Source organism: Staurois parvus, unplaced genomic scaffold, assembly GCF_062004578.1.
Source record: "Staurois parvus isolate SC_StPar_1 unplaced genomic scaffold, SC_StPar_1.0 ptg000068l, whole genome shotgun sequence".
NCBI lineage: Eukaryota > Metazoa > Chordata > Amphibia > Anura > Ranidae > Staurois > Staurois parvus.
In genome coordinates this window covers 7,122,911-7,150,499 of record NW_028317864.1, presented here as the reverse complement: position 1 = coordinate 7,150,499, position 27,589 = coordinate 7,122,911, and the positions used below count along the sequence as shown (strand labels likewise).

At 42.8% G+C, this 27,589-nt stretch overlaps 1 protein-coding gene and 1 long non-coding RNA gene across 3 annotated transcripts in view; one reads left to right on the top strand and one right to left on the bottom strand.

Annotated features, from left to right (window-relative positions):
• The window catches only part of LOC149469522 (uncharacterized), a 141,114-nt gene extending 138,031 nt beyond the window's left edge, over positions 1-3,083 (top strand). For both annotated transcript variants that reach the window (XR_016311558.1, XR_016311559.1), the window contains one exon: positions 29-3,083. This is a non-coding gene — a long non-coding RNA (uncharacterized LOC149469522). The remainder of the gene's footprint in view (positions 1-28) is intronic.
• The window catches only part of LOC149469521 (uncharacterized), a 113,370-nt gene that overhangs the window by 14,774 nt on the left and 71,007 nt on the right, over positions 1-27,589 (bottom strand). The gene's annotated exons all lie outside the window — the stretch shown is intronic.

Here is a 27,589-nt window from a genome sequence, read left to right as displayed (position 1 = left end):
ATTGATACTGCCTTTTTTTTTTATTTAGGATGTTTTCTTCATAGAGCAAATGGAGATGCCCCAATTCCTCCTGGCTGCATGGATTCATTATTTTGTTTATGCTTTCTGCTAGAAAACATCCTGATCTTTTCATGTCTCTCTCTTTACATATGATGGAGGAGAGCATGCAGCTCTTCCACCTGACATCAAGACTAAATCCTGACTGTTGAAAGGACCTGTGGTGGGATGGCAGAGAGCAGCAAGTTTCTACAAATTTCCTTTCATCCTGGAACTCTTTGACGTGCAAAGCCTCCCTGGGGGCCTCGGTGAACTGAAGCAGCGCCTTAGAAAGACAGGGATCACTGGCCACCACACATGAAAGAGCTGTCCTAACTTGTTTAAGTATTACCTGCTTCTTAAGCTTTAGCTTATAGCCTATTTCATGGTCTAAGTGTCGACAGAAAAGTCCCAGGCTCGGCTGGAATATTGTTTAAAAAGGCATTTTCTGAAGTTACCAGGACAGGTTAACACAAGGGAAATGTGTGTTGTAGAAATGAACGTTTTTGCAAAACCAGCTGAACTACATTTCCCTTGGTATGTTTTACAACAGCAAGTAAGGCTAAAGTACACAGAGAATTGCTGACCGATATTCAGTCTTACCAGTCCCAGGACCAAACATCACCACAGTTGCTCTTGCATGGTCACGATTCTACAGACATCCCCACTGTTGTACGCCTTCCAGTATTCTAGTGGGTTATAGTAATTGATCATAAACATCTAATCTTAGGATGACCATAATAACCCACATCGCTGGTGACAAGCTGCACCACTAATGATTTTCCAGTGGCATAGCTTGCATGACTTAACACTGCACAATTTTAATTCGTGTACTGTAACCGTTCCAGAAAAATGATCATGGTTTTGACTCAATTTTTTTTTTTTAAATTTAGGTTATATAAACCGTGAAACTGTTTTTGGCTTTTACACACTTTTTCTCTATACACAATATTTGTTTTTCTAATAAATATTTAATACATGAAAAAGGATTTCCAAAGTACTATGGGTTAGCTAAACAGACTGCACAGCAGTGCCTGTCTGCCCCGTGGCTCGATTGGTCTGAATAAAATTTCAGATTAAACTATATGATAAAAAATGAAAAACAAAAATTAAGGCAAACGTTTAAGATAATGCTGCCTTAATCACAAAATATTTGTGCTCATTAAAAATAAGTTCCAGATAGATATAACTTGCTAGTATTGTCCTTTGTAACCATCCTTCTTTTTTTGCTTATTCTTCATTTTCATGGCACCGATATTGCAGAGAACTGTACAAGGAATTATTCACCACAACCCTTTGGCTACACATGGATCAGTAGCACAAACATTTGGGATATAAAATTTACATTGTGACCTAACTCTACTTTTGGTTGTTTTAGGTGTGTACACTTGTTGGCACTAAAACTTACAGTGTAGAAATTAAATCATATGCATTTATTTTTTTATTTTATAATGCACCAAACAACGGATGTAGTTTTCCATGTTGAATTAATACATGCTATGTACTATGTAAATATAAAACATTCATGTATTACCTCTCACAGAGATAACATTATTCTTGATTATACCCCCCCCCCCTTCCCCATCCTGCTTTTTTCTCAGAAAACCACCACCATCTTTGCTCAGAAGATATCACACAAGGTCAGCATCTACTTTTGGCAATCCTTCCCCTACATTATTATTGTACAAGATTTTTATAGCACCCCCAGTCTGCACAATCTAAAGGGAGACAGTACAGTCACAATAGAACAAAATACACGACGATTAAAATGGCCCTATTACAATCTAATAGGGCGAGGCAAGTGGTACAAAAGGTTATAACTGGGGGGGAATGGAGCTGATAGAAGAGTTAAAAGTTTGGTATCTTCACTGGGGGTGTGATAGGCTTCCCTGAAGAAATGAGTTTTCAGGGATCGCCTATAAGCAGCCAGAGTAGGAGATAGCTGAACAGATTGATGTAGAGAATTCCAGGGGATGGGAGATCTGGAGAAGTCCCGGAGAAAAGCATGGGAGGAGGAGACAAGAGAGACAGAGAGCAGAAGGTCTTGGGAGAAGCGGAGAGGACAGTTTGGATATTTGGAGACAAGATTGATGATGTAGCTCAGGTCAGAGTTGTGGATGGCTTTGTATGTTGTTAGTATATTGAAATTAATTTGCTGGGCAAGCAGAAGCCAGTAGAGGGATTGGCAGAGAGGGGTGGCAGACACTGAGCAGTTGGTAAGGTAGATAAATCTGGCGGCAGCATTCATGACAGCCTGAAGGGTGGGGATAGCCTGTGGAGAGGTAGACCTATGAGAAGGAAGTTGCAATAGTCAAGGTGAGAGATAACAAGGGAGTGAATGAGCAGCTTGGTGGTTTCTTTAGTTAAAAAGATCTCACAGTTGTGTATAGCCCGCTGCCTGTACAGCTCCCTTCAGCTTTTTGGATGTGCGTAGCCTTTTTGTCTAATACAGGCTAGCCCCCTGTTGTCTCCCACCTTGGTACAATGTACACCCTGAGTGAGTGATCAATGGAGTAGAAGAGATTAAGGAAATACTTTTGTCCAGGTTGAAGCAGACTTGACATCATTCTCTCACATTGCATCTCTCAAGCCTAGGCACATTTAAATGACTGTATTACTACTATTGAATGGCAAAGGTTTTTACTGTTGATATACAATATATAATATGATGTTTCAGGCTTTTATTCATGAAGAATTATAAGTTTACTGATAGATCTTCTTCAAAATGAGCAAAGAAAGAAGGTCCTCCTATTGTTTAAACTAGCGAATTATAAGAAACGGCAGAAAATCATCCTTCTAGCTTTCATGTAAACCTTGGATTATTTTACACTTACTAATTGTTTATTGTGATTAATAATTAACTTCACCATTTTGTGAGGGCTCTGTTTTTACATTTGGTAGTCTTTATCTCTAATTACTTATTTTAATAGTAATGCTGAGTTGCAGGAGATGGCAGGCAATGATCTTCCCACTTCATATACAAGTTTCAGATGATTGTTCTATCTTTGCTACTGTAATTTGTTTAATAAATGTACAAATCAGTTAATCAGCTGGCAAAGGCCGGATATTCCACGTTAGTGATAAAGAGTTGAACTATTCTATACAAACATACAACATATATTCACTTGTAGCTAAAAAAATGTCTTCTGTTCAACCCATTTGTAATCCGCCAGTGAAGAATGCACTGAGATGGGGTGTCGAAAGTGGTTTCCATGAAATGTGCCAAGTGCATTATTTCAGCAGGCATACTGGAATGCTGAAAAAGGTAACCTAGATGGTCTAAAGCTAAAAGGTATTTAAATTTGCTTTAGAGAAGAAAACAAAATCTTTTTACAGTTTTTTTTTATTTTTTTTTGTATCAGGTGACACTGTCAGTCAGCTAAAACACATAAAGCTGAAAGCTTCCTGCAATAGAGGAGCTGATAAAACCTGGCCATACACTGTTAGTTTTTTTTTCTTCGTTCAGCCATCAAGCAGCCTCCATCCTACAGACAATAATTTCAGGAGTGTCCAATGCCTGTGTCACCCACCATGCACTGAGGTTCCACCCCTGGACCCTTGTGTCACTGCAATGTCCTGTATTGATGTGGGGGTTAGAGGATGGAACCACAACACGGTGGGGACACAGCCATTATGAACTCCTGAAAGTAGATACCTGTTCTGGTAACTGTTCAAGAAGGGATTTCCTATCACCTTGGACAGATTTCCTCTTACTCTTGGGACAGAAATTGAGCTGGAACCTCATTTCCTGTCCCAGCAAAAAAATGTCCTGATAGGAGATTTAAGCATTTTATAGACACATAGTTGGCAAGGCTGAATAAAGACACTAGTCCACCCAGTTCAACCTGTGTGGGTATGTTCATCTCAAAAATTATTTACCATATCGCTGTATACTGTGTTGGCTAAGATACCCATCTAAGAGTTTTAAACCAGCAATATTTCCCGCTGACACCATCGATTGTGGAAGGAAGTTCCACATCCACATCCTTACCATCCTAACAGTGAAAAAAAAACCCGCCCCCCCATTCAGTTTAAGGTTAAACTGCTACTCCTCGAATTTCATTGAGTGGCCACGTTTTCTTACACTCACTCAGACTGAATAGTTTATTCCCTATGCTAGAATCACCATTAAGATATTTGTACATCATTATCATATCTCCGCTCAAGTGGCTCTTATCCAGGGAGAATAAGTATAATGTTTGTAGTCCCTCCTCATAATTGAGGTCCTCCAGTCCCCTTATTAACTTTGTTGCCCTTCTCTGGACTCTCTCCAGTTCCAGCATATCCTTCCTGAGGATTGGTGACCAGAAATGGACATCATACTCAAGATGTGGCCAAACTAAAGTGGTAGGATTATAGTTTTATCTCTTCTGCTATATCCAAGCTAGAGATATACTTTAGAGCATATGTAAAGCCCTTTTTTGTTTAATTTTGTAGACACAGTAGAGAATGTTAAATACTTCTGCCAGATTTTCTTTCTGCCCATCATAGAGATTTTTCTTCACTTCCTTTTCCAGAGACACAGTAAGATGAGATATCTCTGAAGTGGGGAGGTGTCCCCTCAGATATAGTTGTCATCATAGCAGGTGTCCCCATTGGAAGATTCCTTCTCACCTTCTGCTCCAGTGACAACTCAAATAATTTAGATTTCCAATATTTTTCTGTACCAGAGACAATGGTCACCAGGACAAATAGAGACCCCCTCTAACTAGTGGGGACATCAAAAGACACTTGACAGAAGTTCTAACATTCTAAACTACAAAAAGTCATGAAACACTAAAAAAACATGTTTTGAGTTTAAATACACAGTAAGGAAGCTAATCACATTCCCCTAATAAAGACTAATGTCTATACATGACATTTAATAATTAACATATGGAACTACAAGCAAGTAGAAATGTGAAAGTATCTTTAAAAACGACTAAGTAATTCTACAGTAATAATTAAAAATATGCATATCCTGACAATATCAAAAAATGCCTTGGTCATTCATCATGTACACAGAGGGGCATTGGGGCCAGTGATGTTTTGGCTTATACAGAAGATGGTATAACACGTAACTCAACCCATCCCCGTTTTGCCTTTGTATACTATGAGTAGGTAGGAAATGAAAAGGATGGAGACATTGTGAAGTATCCAATAACTCCTTAAACCACAGGCAGGCCACTGCTGCACCAGAAGAATTTACCTAATCCTCACCATGACTTCCCTTTTTAGACTGTTTAAATCCCAAAAATGAGGTTATAAACACACCACTACTATAAGACAGCCAGTGACTCAAAGCAAGTTTGGGTCAGTGAAGTAATGAAGCAAGGATAAATATGATAGTCCTGTAACTTGAGACTTTAAAAACCAAACCGGTGACAGCAGTGCCCACATTTCTGTCCTGACAGATTCCCTTTAGATAAGTATACATTTAGGACTTCTGTATTCCTGGTCTTGGATCTTCTCTTCATTGAAGAACCTCATCTAATGTTAGTGTATAGGGAACAAAGCTTCCTACAGCTTGACTTTGTGATTGCTAGCCCTAGAATGTCAGTAATGTAATTGAAGCATGGGGATTCTGAGGGATGCTCATGATCCAATTGTCATACTATCATTCCTAAATTGTTACTATACCCACAACAGTAAAACCAGTCTGTATATGCAGTAAAGTATGCTTGGTATACTCTGTATAGCCTAAGGGGTTAATCCTTCACATTGTGTAAAAAGAATATTTGATCCTGTCTTCTCTGATCGTCCCCTACTTCTACTGTCCCCAATCCATCTGTTGATAGTACAGAGCTCTAGAAGTCACTCTGCACATGCTCAGTTTAGTGTGCATTGCTAGAGAGGTTTTTTTTTTCTTTGGGAGGGTGCATGTGCACAGGGCCAAATCAGCACTGTCCAGACAGAGGATCACGGGTTATAAGGCCACATAGGACAGTCAGAGCAGAATGAAAACACCTCCTACAGGTATTAGTCTATATTTACTAAAATAAATGCATTTCCATGTTCTGTGGGAGACCAGATATAGTGAATGCAGGGTCCTGGGTTTAGTAACACTAATTATTTCACTGACTCAGTAGAAGCTTTTTAACAGCAACGTATCCTGTTTTACATTTGTAAAATAATAACAATACTATTATGTTCCACTCTCCCATGTTGGGTTGCATATATGAAATGTAATATTCCCAAACATATATGGACACCCCTGAAATTATTAAATTTGGGTGTTCCCAGTGAAAGGTACAATTAAAGCTATAGCATGCAAAGATATTCTGGACAACTATGTGCTTCTAACCTGGTTCCAACAGTTCGTGGAAGGTCCTTTAATGTTCTAGCATGACTGTGCCCCTGCGCACAAAGCCAGCTCCACAAAGTCATAGTTTTCTAAGTTTGGTGCAGAGTCCTTAGCCCTACTGAACACCAAGAGGATTGATTGGAATGACGACTGCCACTCTTTGCCTTCAAAATTAGTACCTGACCTCCAGAAAGGCTCTTTTGGCTGAATGGGCGCATATTTGTACAGATACACTTTTGTAGAAAGCCTTTTCAGAAGAGTGAAGATTGGTATAGTTGTAAAGGGGGAACCAACTCTATACCCATGGTTTTGGAAAGGGATATCCAACAAGCCCTTATTGATGTGACAGGTGTCCACTAACATTTGGCTATATGACGTATATGGATGCATACAAGAAAGGGTGCTACATTTTACTGGTCTAACATCTATGCAGACCCTGTGCCAATATACCTCCTTCTGCCTGGTCTACTAAACACCACCACGAAGTTCCATTCTGAGCACTCTCTCAGTAGACCTTTTTATATACTTCCCTCATTTTGACAGGATTGCCTAACACAGCCTGCCACAATGTGCCTAAAAAAAAGTGCATTGTAGCACATGGAGTCCCAGTATGAAAGGACCCTCAAACTTCCAAGATGAGTTGGAATTACATTGATGGCTGTGAAAAGCTTCTTATTACTGGCAATCTTTGAGAAATGTTTGTGAGAAACACTGGGGAAACTGCAGTGGGTGTATTTGGAAATTCCTCTCCTGAGCAGGGGTTCCCAGATCACCAGATTATTAACAGAAGGGACTGGTGTACTGCACCTAGGCCTAAATTTTTATTATGATACAGGATTTATATAGCGCCAACAGTTTGCGCAACGCTTTCCAATCTTAAGGGAGACAGTACAGTTACAATAAAATACAAGAAGGTTATGAGGACCTTGGACATAAGACATTACAAACTAATAGGGTGTGGCAAGTGGTACAAAAGGTTATAACTGTGGTGGATGAGCTGATGGATGGGTTAAAAGTTCAGTTATTTGGAGGCGTGATAGGTTTCCCTATAGGGATGAGTTTTCAGGGATCGCCTAAAGGCAGCCAGAGTAGGAGATAGCCAGACAGATTGGTTGGGAGAGGCTCTGGAGAAGTCCTGGAGATAGCATGGAAGGAGGAGACGAGAGCCTGAGAGCAGGAGGTTGCGGGAGGAGCGAAGAGGATGGTTTGGGTGATGTCTGGAGACAAGATTGGTGATGTAGCTCGGGGCAGAGTTGTGGATGGCTTTGTATGTTAGCAATTTGAATTTATTCGCTGGGCAATTGGAAACCAGTGGAATGATTGGCAGAGAGGGGTGTCAGACACTGAGCGTTTGGCAAGGTAGATGATTCTAGCAGCAGCATTTATGATAGACTGAAGAGGGGATAACCTATGGAGAGGTAGGCATTATGAGAAGGGAGTTGCAATAGTCAAGGTGAGAGATTACAAGGGAGTGAATGAGTAGCTTGGTTGTTTCATTAGTTAAAAAGGGGCGAATTGTAGAGATGAGAGACTGAAAACTGAAGCTTTGAGCACTTACAGTAGGCTGTACTCTGTGTAAACATCTCAATGTTTCATTTTTAGTTGTGACTGGAGAATAACCTTAAGAATTTGCATGTATAAAATGAGCAAAGTGAAATCATCTACCAGAGTGTGCAATTAGTGTAGACTTATATAAAGACAAGTCTACACCATTCATTCTAGACAGAGAGGAAGCGGGGTTTGCCATGGCCTTGTTATCTGCATTCCAATCCCGGATTGGTTCACCAGACTATAACAGTGATCGCAATACACGGAGGAGACACACAAGATCCATTCCCCATGAAACCCTCTGAAAGCAGCCTGGCAGATGTCCAGCCATTAGATATGGAAATGCAGTCTTCCCGGAACATGGCTCTGCATTTTATCTCTGCTCTCCATTATAAGTGACTGTGAATACAGAACTGGGATGCAGCATTTCACAGGAGTCAGTCTGAAAGGCTGATACATTGTAAGACGGGCTACATTAGAGTGAGAACGCCTCACCAGACAATGCTTACACATCACAATGAGTTTATCCAGACACATGGATTTCAGCTGCAGTTGTAATGCAGCTCTGACACTCTGGGATTCGTATACAAACTATGAGGCTCAGGGAAAATAAGGCTGTCTTCCATCGCTGTCAATCTGGTATAAAGCTACCAAACAGACATGGGATAATAGTTGCTGGACTGGGCAACAATTTTATGTCTATGGGAGGACCCTGGGCCCACCAGCTGGTTGCTGTCTGGAAAACTCAACCACTGTCTTTCCTCTCTGAGATAGTATATGAGATATATTTGCTTAGAGGGAATGTTAAGTGCTTTAGTACATAATTTATTTCTTTATGTTTGGCTGGGACTAAAAATGTATCTTATTTTAGAAGCTTTTGTTTTGTTTTTTTTTAAAGAAACTTTATTTGGTTTTATTGTATACACACAGTAACCAACGGTAAAATTATGCAGTAATCATAGCTTGGCAACATGTCGAAGCCGGTGAAAGAATCAAGAACAATAATTGTACATGAAAACAAATTGTCAAAACCCCAAGAGAAACAAAGAGGCATCAGAGAAATTTAGTAAGGAGAAAGTTACTTATAGGAAGGAGACATCGTCTGATGTAACAGGTTACAGGGGTTTAAAAATAGAGTCTACAAGGGTTTAGAAAAGTACATGTATATGTATATGTATAAATCTTTATCTGTATAATTAATCAATAGATGCGCAAATGTATACCATGTTGACCATTTGTCAAATGACCAAGAGGAAGGTCATCGTGTATATGGGTAAGAAGTAAATGCAAAATGAGAGCAGAAGGTAGAGATAGAGCAGTGAAGAAAGGAGAACAAGGAGCTGCAAGAACCAGCCCAGAAAAGAGTATACGGACAGAAAAGAAAAGAAGGAGAAAAAGGAGGGCAAGGAATTTTGTTACTAAAGATCAGAGGTCAGAGGTCCGAGATCAGAAGACCAAGAGGACAGGCCAGAATATAGAGATTAGGACACTAAAATAATAGGGTGTTAGAATAGTAGGCTACTATGATGATATAATATAATAAGAAGCAGCTCAACATTACATGTGAAAGTGTGCTATTACGGGGACTCTTCACTGAGGGTCCACAGCGAAGCGAGATTATGAAGGACAGCGAGAATAAGAAAGCAGAAGCCAAGGCGTAAAAAGGGCAGATAGTCAAAGTAGGTGAGTATAGGTTCTTGAAGACTCAGAGAAGGTAATTTAGCAGTCATTTGCCCCCGAAGCTTTTGTTTTGATAAATATGAATTATCCACTTGCCGACCCCCAGCAGTACATTAATGCAGCAAGTCAGCTTGTACAGGTACATTATTGTGCCTATACATGCCGACCTGCTGCAGTAAATGTAAGGTAACCCCTTCCCAGCCGGTGTCATTAGTACAGCAACAGTGTATATTATTAGTCACTGGTGATGTCATTGTGACCCCCCCAGCCTTCGTGTCATATTGTCAGCCACACTATCGCAGTCCCACTCTAAGTCGCTGATCGCCGCCATTACTGCTATAGAAAATTTAAGTATATAAAAATTTTAGTACCTATACCATAGTTTGCTTTAGTACCATAGTTTGCTTTAGTACCTATACCAGCAATGGGCAAACTACGGCCCGCGGAGCTAGGCTCCCGCTAGGCTCCTCTCACAGTCCGCCCTGAAGACCGGTGTAGCATGAAAATCTGTCTCCTATGCGGATCTGTCCCCCTCGACGTATCTGCGCATGTGCCGGAGATCGCCGATCGGCTGCTAATGCCTGAAACTGGCACATGCGCAGATACGTCGAGGGGGACAGATCCTCATAGGAGACAGATTTTCATGCTACACCGGAACGGCGCGGGAACACGGCGAGAGGAACGCGCGGAGCAAAGGTAAGTGAATTGACACAGGGGGGACTTGGGGACTTAATATGGGGGATGAATTACTATAGGGGGGATGAATTACTATATGGGGGATGAATTACTATATGGGGGATTAATTACTATATGGGGGATTAATTACTATGCTTACTATGGGGGAATATTACTATACTTACTATGGATGACACATACACATCATTCATCTACTCTTGGTCCGGCCCCCGGGTCCAATATATGAACCCATTGCGGCCCTCAAGTCAAAAAGTTTGCCCACCCCTGACCTATACCATAGTTTGCTTTAACTTTTACGCAAGCCAATCAATATACAATTTGTTTACCAAAAACATGTAGTAGAATACATTTTACCCAAAATTTAGGAGGAAATTAGATTTTTTTATACACGTTGCCTTTCTTTACAGCAGAGACTAGAAAATATTGGGGTTTTTTTCAACATTTTGACTTTTTCATTCATATTGAAAAAAAAAAGAAACCCAGTGATGATCACATACTAGCAAATTTGTGTAAACATTTTTTATAAATTTTGTTTGTGTACAGCATTGCATGACCGTGCAATTATCAGTTAAAGTAGAGCAGTTCTGAACAGCTCAAGTGGACATTACATATGAATAGTCTTTTATCCAGCAAACAGGTAGATCTTTAGGCTTTTTTACACTTTTTTTTCCCTCTTCATCCTTCTTCTCTCTTGCTTTAAAAAGCCTGTTTACAGAGCTCAATAAATTGCTGAAATCTACACACACAAGTGAATGGATCAGAGTAGAGGCACATTACCTATCAGATGGCTCCGCCTGAGCTTTCAACCTCATAACAGACAGCTACTGCTATGCTTTTCCTGTAGCTAACCTACATTGTTCTGGAATCCCATCATGTATTACATGTTAGTTTTCAAACAAAAAAAGGATAATATTGTTAAAGGTCTGGTTCACATATTGTATATGTGTTGCATCATGAAAAATAGTTCCCGTATTTTATCTGTCGAAGGACCTATAAATGTCAATGGGAACATATGAAAACCATGATACATGTGTTTTTATTTGCTGAAAATACATGGATACTGAGACCCCCCTGGCATAAGCTCATGTGCTCTTGGCCTGGCTAATTTTGGATAATATCAGGATCTTCTAACACCATTTTAGATATGGGTTACATCATTTCTGAACACAGAAGATGAAAATTTGCATAAATGCATGAAAGCATGTGTTGAAAAATGCATAAAAGAATGCATAAAGGGGTATGGCCTGATGGCGGACCTGGAAACACGCTAGTATCTGAACGCTGTCTACTCTGATGAATTAGTACAGTCATCCTGTGGCATTTTTCTCCTCTTTTGCCTCCAATTTTGAGCTCTACACTACAGTACCTAGCTTCTCCGTGCATCACGGTGAAAATCAGCCAGGGTATTAGAACACAGGTATTGGAAGAAAAGCTGCACTTTTACCACTAGTAACATGGCGGACTCCATCCACTGCCTTGTCCTCACCATCAGGCTCCATGCACACTAGTGCTTTTTTAAGCTCCTAGAAGCTGTTATTAGCTCCCAGAGGCTAAATAGTGTTCTCCTATGTGTCCATGAACATTACTTTAGGTTATTAGTGCTTCTTGAGCTTCAGCGTCTAGGAGCAGAAAAAAACTTGTTTTATAGAGTTTTTTGGAGCGTTTTTGCAGCAGAAAAAAGGCTAATTGCTCCTAAAATGCTTCTAATAGCTTTTTTCCTAGCTCTTTATGTTTTACATGTACTGTAAAAACGCTAATAAAATACTGACACTCAAATGCTTCTAAGTGCTATTAAAACATAATTTAAAAAAACCCTATTACCAGCATTATTTGCGCTTGAAAAAAACCACCAGTGTGCATGAAGCCTCAGACTCCACAGAGGAAACCTCCTCCCAGCAGGGTCTTGGATAGTGTGACACCACATACACCCTCTCCATCTCTGCCATCTACAGACTCTCCACCAGACCTGCTATCTGATGAGGTCAGTGACTCTACAGACTCAACTGAGTCCACTCTGCTGCAAATAATGCATGCCATTAAACACTGCAAAGATTCACTGATGTTTCAAATTGAGATCATCCACACTGATTTCTCCCTCCTGAAGCAGGATCTACAAGACCTGAGGTAGAAAATTGGAGAATATCAGCATCCTGAAGTATACTCTATCTCCTTTAACTACCACAGTTAGGAATTACTCTATTGAGATGGCATCTCTCAGACTTAAATTGGACAACCTGAAGAACAGGTCAAGAAGCAAATTTACAATTTGTGGGGTTCCCTGAGAAATTTGAGAGAACTTCCCTTGAGGACTTTATTTCCCTTTGGCTTAAAGATACCGTGGGGAAAAATGTCATTTCACTAACATTGATTATAATGCATGCCCATCATACATCACCTCTCCCTCCCCAACTGGGTGTACCTCCATGATGTCTAAATCTGAAGATCATAAACTTCCAGGACAAAGTTGCCATTTTCAGAGTCTTAAGAGAGAACTCCACTTCAATGGTACTTCAGTTACCATATTCCCTAACTTCTCAGCAGATGACCAGAAACACCATGCTTCCCAAGCCAAAGTATGCCTCTGGGATAAAGACCTACAATATGCCAGGTTATACCATATAACTCTCGTGTGATCACTGCAGGGAAGAGAACCTTCTTTCCATCCCTGAAAGGAGCCATGGCCTGGTTTACCCTACTCCTGTAAACCAATGCTCATGGAGGATCAGAGGAGTACTCTACTACTAAGTTCCTTCTTTCTTTTATTTTGTTAAACTTTGATTCTTGCTGATAACTTTGCTTTGGAGTCACTTGGGTTGGGCACATCCCTTGATCCACTCAGAATTTGTGGACATACTATGGTCCCTTAATTAATATACTGTAAATAAACCAAGGGCAGATTGCCAAACTGCTGTTTTATATTACATATGGCGAGTGTTGTCTTGCCCGTTGAGGCAGTGTCATACTTCCATTCTGCAACTCTTCTTCTCTTAAATGTTCACCAGATAGTGAGACCCCTCTTGTATAATGGATTAAATCACACTTGTGCTCAACAACAATCCAGTGACACTACCACCAGCCTCTTGATAAAGTCCAATAGGACGAAACATGGTGAGGAAGTGATGTCATTACAGGAACCGGAAGGATGTCAAAGGAAACGGAAGTTGCAGTGTGGTCATTTTTGAATGGATGTGTAATCTTTCCCTTGTATATGTAAGCATTTTGGAAAATAAATAATGGGATTTTTTGTTACTCATGTAAAATCCTTTCTCTGACTTCTGAATACTGACCATTTTGTTTCTCGCCACCTACAGGAGTAGGACACGAGCCAGAAAAGAACACAGCACTGCCTATAGGCAGTCCTAGCTGGTATAAACCCCCCTCTCTGCTATAGGCATCAAGTTTGTAACAAGTAGTGTCAGAACTATAACTCCAAAAGAGGGGTGGGTGCTGTGTCCATCAATTAAAAAAAATCCTGTTTTCTCTTATGTTCATTAATGGACACAGCTCTTCTGAATCTTGACCATAGGGATGTCCCAAAGCAGTGCCTTAACGAGGAGCGGGCAAACCAAAAACAAGTGGAGCAACCAGGCATGCCAACTATCCTAAAAACACCCCTACAAGGATCTGTAAAAAGCAGCCTGCAAAACCTGCAGCCAAAACAACAACATGTAAAATATGGTGAAAATGCCTGAAGGATCTGGATACATTAAGCACCCTACAAGAGCCTGCCATAAGGGGAAAGGGAGGAGTCCACCCCTAAAAACAGTACACCCAAATCAGCGTCTGTCGAATCCAACAGAAAATCACAACAGAGGAAGCTGCCAGTCCCGAAAGACCCAAATTCTGATGGGAACGCAGTGGAAAGGTGCAACGCAACCCCCTGAGGATGCGATGGTTGTGGCACAGAAGATAAGCTACAAAAAACTGACACCACCTCCGGTATATAGGAGGAACACAGATGGAGTATCACCTATTCTTGCATAGGACAAACAGGAAGACTTGCCAGATAAGGCACCAGCCCAGACCCTTGCCATGTAGAAGCAAAGGTGACCAAGAAGGCAACGTGTTGAGAAAGAGTAAGCAGGAGATTATCTCAAACAATCTCCAAAGGAAGACTCTGGGAGGACAAACCCAAATGCAAGTCCCAGAGTAGAAACTGGAAGCACACAGGGGACGCCAGATGAAGAACCCCTCGAATAAGGGTAATAAAGAAAAAAAAGCATTGCCAAGAAACAGCAAAAAAAAAAAAGACATCGAAAGGCACAAACTTGATCAGCATGGCACACAGGGCAAGGTATCGTTCCATGGCCTGTTGAAGCAAAGCCAACACTCAAGCCCCCAGAAGAGGTGTGAATGGACACCCAGAGCTTTGCGCTAGGTAACAGAAGATTTCCGGGTGAGATGATCAAACCTCAAGAGGCAGACTTGCAAGCCTTCAACATCGAGGGGAACACTAAACCAGACAATACCCTGTCCCTCAAAATCTAGCAAACAAGAGTCATGCCAACAAGTACAGAAGCGGTAACACAGGTTGGCAGAACGGACACTGGAATAAGAGGTCCTCCTTGATGTAGAAAGTAACAAAATAACCGGGCAGTGAATTTCCAAAAGAATAGCAGCTGCATCTGGGAGCAAATTAAAAACTTGCTCTGAAATATAAAGTTTGCAGATTCCTTTTTATAAGAATCTTTCACCATAAAATTTACATGTGGTACAATATGATTGGTTGTCAAGACAATTAACGTAAATAAAAAAAAATAATGAATGTCTGCACCTTTAGACCATGATGTCTGGAACTGTCTGAATACTATCCTAGTAAACTTTCACCCAGTAAACTTATGACTGTCTTTAAAAAACAGTACCAGTATGAAGCAGAGAGGTCATTCAGAGTTCAACTTTTACATATACATATTTTATACAGTCATGGCCGAAATTGTTGGCACCCTTGATATTTTTCCTGAAAATCAAGTATTTCACACAAAAAAGGTATTGCATTAACACATGTTTTGCTATACACATGTTTATTCCCTTTGTATGTATTGGAACAAATATAAAACAGAGGCAGAAAAGCAAATATGACATAATGTCACACAAAACCCCAAAAATGGGCTGGACAAAAGTATTGGCACCCTTAACTTAATATTTGGTTGCACACCCTTTGGAAAACATAACTGAAATCAGTCGCTTCCTATAACCATCAATAAGCTTCTGACACCTCTCACCCGGAATTTTGGACCACTCTTCCTTTGCAAACAGCTCCAGGTCTCTCTTATTGGAAGGACACCTTTTCCCAACAGCAATTTTAAGATCTCTCCACAGGTGTTCAATGGGATTTAGATCTGGGCTCATTGCTGGCCACTTCAGAACTCTCCAGCGCTTCTTTGCCATCCATTTCTGAGTGCTTTTTGACGTATGTTTGGGGTCATTGTCCTGCTGGAAGACCCAGGATCTTGGACGCAAACCCAGCTTTCTGACACTGGGCCCTACAGTGCGACCCAAAATCCTTTGGTAATCCTCAGATTTCATGATGCCTTGCACACAGTCAAGGCACCCAGTGCCAGAGGCAGCAAAACAACCCCAAAACATCATTGAACCTCCACCATATTTTACCGTAGGTACTGTGTTTTGTTCTTTGTAGGCCTCATTCCGTTTTCGGTAAACAGTAGAATGATGTGCTTTACCGAAAAGCTCTATCTTGGTCTCATCTGTCCACAAGACGTTTTCCCAGAAGGCTTTTGGCTTACTCAAGTACATTTTGGCAAACTGTAGTCTTGCTTTTTTATGTCTCTGTGTCAGCAGTGGGGTCCTCCTGGGTCTCCTGCCATAGCGTTTCATTTCATTTAAATGTCGACGGATAGTTCGCGCTGACACTGATGCTCCCTGAGCCTGCAGGACAGCTTGAATGTCTTTGGAACATGTTTGGGGCTGCTTATCCACCATCCGGACTATTCTGCGTTGCAATCTTTCATCAATTTTCCTCATCCGTCCACGACCAGGGAGATTAGCTACAGTGCCATGGGTTGCAAACTTCTTGATAATGTTGCGCACTGTGGACAAAGGCAAATCTAGTTCTCTGGAGATGGACTTGTAACCTTGAGATTGTTGATATTTTGCCACAATTTTGGTTCTCAGGTCCTCAGACAGTTCTCGTCTCCTCTTTCTGTTGTCCATGCTTAGTGTGGCACAGACAGACACACAATGCAAAGGTTAAGTGAACGTCTCTCCTTTTTATCTGCTTTCAGGTGTGATTTCTATATTGCCCACACCTGTTACTTGCCCCAGGTGAGTTTACAGGAGCATCACATGCTTGTAACATTCTTATTTATCTGCAGTTGTGAAAGGGTGCCAATACTTTTGTCCAGCCCATTTTTGGAGGTTTGTGTGACATTATGTCGAATTTGCTTTCTTTCCTCCCTTTTTTTGTTTTGTCCCAATACACACAAAGGGAATAAACATGTGTATAGCAAAACATGTGTTAATGCAATACGTTTCGTGAGAAATACATGATTTCCTGGAGAAATATCAAGGGTGCCAACAATTTCGGCCATGACTGTATAATATTTTACTTTTAAATTTCTAGAAATAACTATTACTTAACAAGAATTATTACTAGTTGGTCATTAATATATGTGCTAAATATTATCAATAATAAGAAATATATGTGCTAATATGAAATCCTACTACATCCTTAAGAAGCAAATATCAAGGAGAGTCTGTGACCAGCTGAACCACGAAGGTGTTCCACAGACCAGTCCAGAGCCATCAGCACGACTGGAATCCCTTCAGCCTCTATCCTGAACAGTAGGCAAAGAATCGTACGAGAGAAGGAAAAACTTAATGAGATGAGACCAGTCCCCCAATGCCATCAGCATATAAGCTGCATCGGCAAGGAGGTCACGCACTCACGCCACAACAGCTGCACCTGACCATTGGGGAAGGATGGCATAAGATCCACAACCAGGGTTCGAAAGCATTGGCACATCCGAAGAACCACATCTGGGTGCAGGAACCACTCCCTTAATCCAGTGTCAGATGACACCTGCAGGTACTCAATAGCAAGAATGTGCAAGGCGGCAAGAGCTACAGCGCACTGTTGCATAAACTGCAAGGAAACAGGAAATCTCCAGCTTCACAGCCACACTTTTCATGCCACCCTGGTGGTTAACATAAGTTACTGCGGAGGCATTGTCCGATGGGATCCTGACCGGGAGCCCCCAGAGAAGGTCTGGCCAGTGCTCTAGAGACAAGAGTGCTTGCAGTGCCAGGATATCGACGGGAAAGAGAGCCTCCTCCTGGCATCCAACAGCCTATGCTGATCTCAAAGCAGGACTCCTCTCCAGCTGGCATCCATCATGATGACAGTCCAGTGGAGAGAAGGACTTACCGATTTACATGTTAGAGGACTGAAAACACCAGAAAAAAAAGGAGGCCCCGTCGACCGTTCCAGATAAATCTGGTTGTTGATGAAGTCTATAGGTTCGACCCATGTGGACGAAATCACCCAAATGTAACCACCTTGAAGGAGGACACCATAAGACCCAGCCCCTGCATCGCAGATCGCAGGGAAGACCGCTTGCTGCACAGGGGCAGTTGGACCACAGTCCGAAACTTCCACATTGTGTACACCAGAAGAACACTGTGGCCTATCCTAGTAAAGAGGCAGGCCCGGATATTCCAGTCTCCTGGGGGGGAAGGCGGACTACTTGGGGGTCAGAACCCCCCAAAATCCTGCAGGGAGTGCACCCTGATCTCCACATTGACTGTCAGAATGACCCCGAAGACCACCCCCAGGGCGTCCAAATAACCAGCATGGCAATCCCCAGTTGTCTCAGCAATGCAAGGACTGGAACTAGCACCATGGAGCGCATCCAGGGAGTCAAGACCAGCTCGACAGGAAGCTCCGCCAATTAATAATGTACATACCCAACAGAAAAGCTCTGGAACCGCTGCTGTCCCGGGCACATGGGAAACATATAGGTATGTGTCCTAGATGTCAATAGACACCAGAAAACAGTCCGGAGAAAGAGGGGCCATCCTCAAATGGATAGATTCCAGGACGAACCTCTGAACTAGCACAGTAAGGCAGGATGTCCAAAACCAAGATCAGGCTGACCCCATCCTCTTTTTTGTTTTTTCACACTGATCGGAGTAAATCAGATTGTGGCTCGGGTACTCGAACAATTATTCCCCAGTGCATCAGATCCCGCACCGCTCGGAACAGGGCCCAAAGGCACAATGGTGGAAGGGGAAACTGTAAGGGAAAGAATTCCTCTAGGGAATAAGAATTAAATTCTATGCTTAGCTGAACACACTGAGGTTGCGGACCTACTTGACGGGAAAAGGGGTGGTCCACGTCCAAGAACCAGCAAAGATGACCCCCTACTCCAGACTCAGGAGGGGCAACCTTCAAATCGGGATTTGTGGGTCCAGGAGTATGTGGCCCCATTGCGGGAGCCTTAAAAGGCACATCCGTTCGGGCCATTTCAGGAGAAAACTAGGCAGTAGACGAGATGGGATGCCTGGTTGAACAGAGTAGCATCCAAGGATGCCTCACATACAAACTGCAGGCCCTGGACCAACTGGTCGCCAGATCCACATACAGTGGATTCCATGTCTCGATGTGAAAACTTGTTGCAGAAGCCTGGCACCTTCAAAAAGCATCAGAGATACCAGGACTTTTGCCAACCCAGGCAACAACACCAGCCAGGCAATGGAGAACTTAGAGTGGCAACCTCTTCTGCCCTGTGGTCCGCTGGAGCCCTGAAGGAGAGAAAACTCCCCTACTGGTTTCATAGTAGCTCGAATCAACCCAGAAATGGAAGAATCCACGATGAAGGGTGAGGTACATTTATTCAGAAGGGTCCCCCCAAAGGTGTGTGCCCAGGCATTGTGGACAAAAGTATCAAAGCATGCCAGGAAAGGGAAAAAACCTTAACGGACCTAGCCGAGTAGTGCATCAAAGGACGCAAGTACCCCAGAGGAGTCAGTTAACAATGTCCCTTGCACCAAAACAAGCAGAGCTGTCCCATGCGAATATCCAAGGGGTCAACCAAGGGGACAACCACTGCTGCCAAAGCACCAGATAGGCTACCTGCAGTAATGAACTTCACACCACTGGAAGGGAGCAGCCACTCGTGCCTATGACTGCATGGTAATGGTGACTGGGGGGGTATTCCTACCTCAGAGTACCACGGTCAAGATAAAAACAGCAATGCCTCCTGCTCCCTGCATGCTACCCTGGACACGTTGCTGCCATACTTACCAGGAGCCCAAACTGCACCAGTGTAGTGTATAGCTGCTGCTATATACCTGCCAGATGCAATCCCAACACAGGACCCGGCAGGCAAACGGTTTCTGCATACCTCACTCCCTACACCACTGAGGGTCTGACCGTGAAAATTTCGTTTTTTATTTATTTTTACACACAGTCCAGTAGAGGGAGCAGCTAGGATTTCAACCAGAAGATCACATTGACACCGCCATAAAGGCTCAGACAGAGCAGCTAGCCCTGCCAAGCAGGACCAAGATGCCATCCCCATATTGTCCAGGAAAACATCCAACCTCTCTGCCAGTGCCAAAACTAGCTGATGCATGGGAGGGAAGGGATCATGACCCCAACAAACTTGGTGAGAGGACTGCAATCAGGTCCCACCCTGACAGGGACAGAGAAGGGTACTGGTCCTAGCAGATCCACCTCCAGCTAAGGAGCAGAGCGTGGGCAGAAGTGAGCAAAGGAGAGGGCAGCCGCCCATAGGCAAAATGGTGGTGCAGCATCCCACACTGAAAGGCGTCCAAGCCTCGGCCTCAATTTATGGATAGGCAGACCACGAGATGTGGACATCTGCGTAGAGACCAGAACCAACACACAGGTTGGGTAGGAGGGTCAGAAATACTCATTGGCATGCAGCAACAAGCACTGGGAAGCCCACAGTACATACCTCCACAGTCACTATCTATAGATCAGCCCAGGAATTGGGAACTACAGGCCGGAGATACCCAAAGGCACTGGCGGACCTCCTCTGTCCAAGAGCAGGGGGTCACACGCCTACCCAGGGACACAGGTAGGGCTATACCACTTCTTCAGCACCGTGGACCCAGAAAAACTCCCCCGACACCCAGTGCCCACACAGCAGGGAGGAGTAGGGTACAGGAGCCCAAACCTGAAGGGGAGGAGGAGAACCCTGCAGGGTCAACCACTCCAGGGAGCACCTGCAATTCGTACTCCACGCTGCTTCTGGGGAGGGAGTCGAAGTGGGAGGCTATCGACTAGGGGTAACACTGTGAGGTGGATTGTAGGTGCCCGGTCATATGTGTCCCCTCGAGACGTTTAATTCGCTGGCCTACCCCTGTCCAGAATAGGGCTTTGTTGTGGCCGACCCAACTTTCAGCTAAGGACTGCGCACACTCCTTGGCCAAACTGGGGGTGACCACTGGATCTAGATTATCCAGCCTTTCACCCAGCCCAGCTGTTGACTGAAGATCTCTGCAGGAAAAAATCCCAGGAAAAAAATCTATGGAACTAAAGGTCCCAGCAGGGAATTACGTTCTTCCTCCAGAACACTTGGCAGAAAAAAACTGGATGCCTATAGCAGAGAGGGGGTTTTATATCAGCTATAACTGCCCATAGGTGGTGCTGTGTTCTTTTCTGCCTAATGTCCTACTCCTGTGGGTGGCAACATAACCCTATGGTCAAAATTGGGTGCATTCTAGTTCAATGGTGGCAAGGTTCTGGTGAGGCACCATTGCCTGAGGGGTATAGTGTGAGATCACTACATGTTTATGTGAGCACAATAAATAAAGTGTGGGGAGCATGGTTGTGGTTTGACAGTATTGCGCTATGATGGTTTTTGTTTTAAATGTCCATGAGGAATTATTGCATAGAATGCGTGACAAGCAGTGGAGGGAAGAGGAGAGAGGGACACTGGGTTGTTGTTGAGCACAAGCGTTATTTGACCCATTATACAAGAGGGGTCTGACTATCTGGTGAGCATTTAAGATATTGGTGAGATCAATCGAAGAAGATTGTTGATTAAGGAAAGTTGCATATGGGGATATTCTAGCACTGGGAATAAGTTCTATGATGGTACATACAACTGCAGTCTGATTACTACTGTATTAAATTGTATTGTAATTGTACTGTCTGCCCTTATGTTGTAAAGCACTGCATAAACTGTTGGCACTATATAAATCCTTTATGATAATAATACTCATCACCCCTTTTGAACAGCACCTGCAAAAACCAGATACTTCTAAACTAGGCTCCTAATATTTAAACCTCAGTAGTACTTCTAGGACCAATTACCAACAGGTGCAAACTAAGAGGTCCACTCCGCTACTCCAACTCACAGATCAAGATTGGTCGGAATCTGAAGACTCATTTAGGGGCTCTGTGATTTCCTCTAGGGACAGGGTAATAACACTGAAATTCAATCATGCCCACTTTACCCCCACCAGACTCCACAAATTGGGTCTATGCTACTCCCCAGACTATTTTTGGGTTTGTGAGGGACACCTTTGGGATGAATTAGAGTGGAGACTACGAGCCAGGCCTTCTCATCCAACCTCAGTGCCTGACCTCACAAATGCACTTCTGGAAGAATGGTCAAACATTCCCATAGACACTCCTAAACCTTGCGGACAGCCTTCCCTGAAGAGTTGAAGCTGTTATAGCTGCAAAGGGTGGGCCAACTCAATATTGAACCCTACGGACTAAGACTGGGATACCATAAAGTTCATGTGCGTGTAAAGGCAGGCCAACCAATACTTTTGGCAATATAGTGTATGTTCTGCCGTACCCTTGTCTCTGAATGCTGTTATTCTGACATTATTCTATTTGTCTTGATATACTGGTATCTGTCTGCTTCTGTACAATGAGATGTGAGACGCTTAAGCTTGTTATGCATATTATTGTTGTTGTCAGACTAAAAATCAATAAAACATATTTTTAAAATGGAATGAAAACAGAGGCACATATAGGTGTGAAACCAGCCTTAAATATTAGTTTAAAAAACATAACATTTAAAAAAAACAATTACAATATTGATCCGAAAACATATGAGATCCCATTTTCAACTATACAAAACAAAAGGAGATTAAATAATTCAGAATAAAACCTCACTATCATGACAATGACACCAAAAACGATTAACCCTAAAAGAGGCTAGCCTCGTATATCAGACTCCATAAGAAATGTGCCGCTTGATGTAACAAAAATCCCCAGTGTAAGCTAGCACAGTGTTTCTCAACCTTTTTCTAGTTGGGGCGCCCTTGAAAAGTACTTTGTCTCAAGGCACCCCTGTCCAAGGCTTACTTCATGTTATTGTGTGTCGCGGAACACAAGCAAAATCGCGCTCATTCCTGACATGCAGACAAATGCTTTGCTCTTTAGGGATGCCATTAATTCTTAATGGTACCCAACATTGGTAAACATTAAATTTTACAATAAATAACGTAAAATAGTTTTTGGTGTGGAGCAATTTAAAAAAAAAAAAAAAGGGTCTGGGATGACTTTCCCTGCATTTCTGCGGGTAAGGTACACACAGCCACACAGATGTGAACCAAGGGCTTGTTCACATGTGAGGTTAGAGGGTGGTAAAACCACATGGTTAAGCTGTTTTTACCACCTCCAACTGCTCCCCCTTTAGCTGCAGAGGCAGCAGCTTGGGGTGTACCCACAGGTGAATGGGGCAGCACTGCAACCACCCCGCATCTGTGTGCATTGCATGTGGTTGCGGAGTGGTGATGCATTTACGGGGTTAAAAACAGGTGGTGATGAGGCCACATACTGTTTTACTGTCAAATGCCTCTGAAAAGCTCTCTGAGCATGAATTGCTTTTCAGAGAAGCGGCAGTCATTTCTGCTATTACGAACAGGCAGTTCTGATAGTACAGGAATAGGGGGTCAATATTAAAAGTAGCATGCACACATAAAAACACATGTACATACATATACCAACACATGTAAACACACACACAGACACGTGCACACAAACATATGTATACAGCACTTTAAAAAGTTGCAATACAGTACTTTCCCTCACACCACCGGAATACTGCACTCCCGGGAGAGGCAGAGAGCACAGCACACACTTCCCCTTCATGTGCTCTCACTTTGCTCTGTATTCAACAGTTTGACCGAGCACCCAGTGCAGATGTACAGTTCAGCTGGGGATCAGGAGCTCAGGCTCATCTAACAGCCTTTCTCTACCAGGATGCTGCGGCACCCCGGTTGAGAAAGGCTGATCTACAGTATACAGTCAATATTTCCTCTAACTCAACTTCCCGGGCTCTGCCTGCACTCACTAACGCCACTGTCACGGTCATGTAAGGGAACTGAGGCTGAAGACTCAGTAAAACTAGAACTAGTTTGTTTCTAGATAAACAGACCCAAAATTGGGGAATATTTTTATTACACTATGCCAGCAATGTCAAACTCAATTTCACTGCATGCCGCATCAGTATTATGGTTGCCCTCAAAGAGTCAGTTGTATCTGTCCAGAGCACCCCTCCCTCCCTTACATCACAGTGCACCCCCTTACCTCGTGCTGCTGGGAAGAAGCTGGGAAGCAGAAAAAGCAGGGTCTGGAGGAGGGCTGGAGTCATCTGCCAGAGTCTGCTGAATGCAGGAGGACAGAGGAGGTGAAGACAAGGGAGTTCTGTGGCTGCACAGAGAGAAATGCAGAATCTGACAGAGGAGTTCTGTCCTCCTCTCTGCTATTAACTGCTGAGAAAAGGTGGGAGAGGAGAAGAGCAGGGTGCCACAGCTGCAGGAGAGGTGTGAAGGCCACATGAAATGGCCTGGAGAGCCAGATTTGGTCTGTGGGCCTTATGTTTGACACATGTGCACTATGCCATCATCCTAAATACACATGCAGTGCAAGATTACATCAGCAGCAAAAGACCCAGGCAACACTGGCTTCTCCTGGTAGTCCTGCTACCCTGGACCACGGTCTGCCAACAACACGATTTCACATAATATGAGTGCTATTCTAGATGTTTGTGTGTTAATATACACATTCAACTCATTAACCCTTCCTTGTCCCACTGTGAGAGTGTCTGAAATAAGAACCAAGTGCCCTCTTTTGCTGAATGCAGCACAAGGCCTTAAAGAAGAAGTCTCTCTTATATTTTTATCAACATGTTCTGCTCCCCAGGGGACGAAGTACATGTAGTATTAGGTCCCATCTTTCTATATGCTGTCTAAGGCCAGCCGTAAGGTTGGACAAGGTGCCCCTGCTCCCTTCACAGCCATCTGACAGCACAGGTAAGGAGATGGCTGCTTTGACAATCAACACTTCTCCATCTCCAAGCACTTGCCCACATGTCTAAAACATTTAAACTGACAAGCCCCCCCCCTTCAATCTTTGTGGGATGCAAGTACTTGGAGATGTATCAAAGTGCTGTTTGTCCAAGCAGCTGCCTCCTTACTAGGTGTGTTGTCGGAAAGCCCTGACAGGAGGAGGGGTGTCCTGCCAAACCTCCCAAGGATTTCTGCTACACACATTCTTACTATATCTGAAAAAAACACAAAACAGAAATTCTTTGTATACCATTTTTCTGTTTTTCTTAATATGCCATAGTGAGATTGTCCTGTGCCATGGTCCCCTGGAACTCCATTAGGCTTTCTGCTATGCATCCTTAAAAGATTTATCCTCTTAAAAATTGACATTTCAGCAATGGCTGGGTTCTGTATTCTTTTATATGCATGAAAAGCCTGACTAGATTTGTTCATTGTTTTGTAAAATAAGATATGAGAAGCTGAACACAGCTTGTAATTAAATGAGGAAATTCCCTTTGACCCCTGATTCACATATCTGCGGCAGTGCGGGCTGTTTTTTACGCAGGCACGAGAGCCCATTAATTTGAAGGGACTCCCATGCCCCGGGACAAGCAGTGAAGAAGTCCCTGCACTTCTTCAGAAAACACTGCCCGCACGGGAACCTCGGTTTCCAGTGCGGGCAGCGTGCCATTAGAATTAATGGCACCCACCCGCGGGTCCGCATTCCTCTGTGCGGGTGATGCGGCTGCACGTATTTTTGTGCGGATCCGCGGCGGCACCACCTGCAGAGATATGAACCTAGCCTAAATCACTAACATAAATGCCTGTAAGCTTAGTTCACTCCCCCTTCATCATCATGCATGAAGATCATAGGAATGCTTTAAAAAAAACTCTTCCCCCAGAGATAAGAGACCAGTGGAGATACTTTGTCCTGCAGCATCTACATAAAAAGAAAATGTCAGTAATAGACATACTGGCTCTTCAAAGTAGGTGTAAACCCAAACATTAAATTGTAATGTACTTAAAAATTTGTTTTAAATCTGCATTAAAATAATATCTGGTGATCCTGCCATGAAAGTCCTTGTTTAAGCACTTTCTGGTATAGAGTGACAACACTCTGTCCCTGTCTCCCTCTTGCTCTACTGTGTTGTCACCTTATTGCATAGGCTTCTGAACAGCTCCGAAGCTGCAGGAGATCAGCAGCATTGAGGTGCAACAAACAAAAAAAAAAGTGGTGAAATAACAATTTCCTATATCGCTATATTCCTATTGTGATCTGCACTCTGGAATCTGATGGTCAAGCCCTCCTCTCTTCCTCCTCTTCATTTGTATTTGTTTCAAACACCATAGGCTTCCTGACTAAAAGTGTATGTCTGTGCTGTCTGCAACAACCAACCAGCTACTTTTCATTCTTGTATTGCATGTTAAAAAAAAAAAGGGGGGGGGGGGTTGGGTACATCTGCTTGTTATGGGGAACATAGTCCGTTCTTCCTTCATGCACTTTAATTAATAGGCAACAAAGCCTATTGCAAAAAAGGTTTTGGACAATGTAGCAGATATTTTCACTGTTGTGGTATTTCATGGTAAACATATGTAACCTTTAAAGCTTGCAATGCCCGTAAATACCTGTACACATTACTTCTTGCCCAACCCTAATGGAAAGGTTTCACAGTGTGACAAACAGTGATGAGAGGTTTTCCAGTGAGTCAGTCTGACTCATAGCAAACTATTCTCCCTGATGTCATGCTGGAGACAAGAAATGGACTCAGGAGATAAGGACTCCAAACCACAGCATTTGCTTTGATTTGCTGGAAGAAGTCAATGCTTGTTAAAGGGAACATGCTGTCACCATAAAGAGGAACTCCACCATGTACTATATACATTGAAACTGGCTACATAGCAAAACTCTGATGTCATTTTTTTTTAATATTGTTTGTGGAGTCTCCATTCCTGCGTATTTGTGCACAAATGCATGATTGCGGAGTAAATTACTGACCAATAATGCAGATGTTCCTTTTTTTTTTTTATTGAGGAATACACGGCGCTTATTTACATGCCCGTGTGCAAAAGCACATTGTAAGTAATGGGCTACATTTTACCTCAGTAAAAAAAATGCTGTACTGAGCTTTTTCAAGCTGCAGTGTGTAAGAGGCCTTACAGCTGTCAGTGATTGGACGAAGACCAAGCATCCTTGCTTTCATTTTTTTTTTTTTTTACAGGTTGATATTAATATTCCTAAGTATTATCTTTTCATTTAAATCAGCAGTCACCCGCAACTTTCTAGAACTGATGAAACACTCAGCTTTCATTTCCTTGCAGTGTCAGTGACTGTAATCCCCAGAATTCCTGCACCCCTGCTCATGTAAGTGCCTAAAGCAGGCCATACATGGGTCGAATTCTGAACGATTTTTCGATCGAAAAACGAAAACTTAGTTAGTTCTGTAATCCGATGGTGCCACCAATGATTTCGAAAATCAGTATTTTTTCACAAATTTTTCAACATGCCCGATAAACGAAATGGGGAGGAACCACGAAAATCGTCCGCTGCCACTACCCCACCAACAGAGCAAAAATCGGTTGATTATTCTTAGGTCCGATTTTCGAATGAAAAATCGTTCGGAAATCGACCCGTGTATGGCTGACCTTACTCCCTTTTTTGGAGTCTGCACAGAGCTTGAAGTAGAATTTCAGGCATCCCCAACTGTGTCCTGAGTATAACTGCAGTAAGCTGTTCTTTGCTTATATACAGGGGAATGGTGATACACATAACACAGGATTGCTGAAGATGTAATGGGGGGAGTTTACCAGAACTGGAGCAGCTGTGGATGACAACCGATCAGCTTCTATCTTCAGCTTGTTCAGGTAAGCTTTGAAAATGTGAGATATAAGCCGAGTGGTAGCCATGCACAACTGCTGCAGTTTTGATAATATTACAACAGTGGTACTAATCTTGTAAAGGTAGCAAGCAGGACCTCTAAAGCCGGCCATAAATGATTCTTTTTTTTTTTTCTATCACCCAGCCAAAGGGATTCCCCCATCCACACATTCAGCCTGGGTTCACACTTGTGC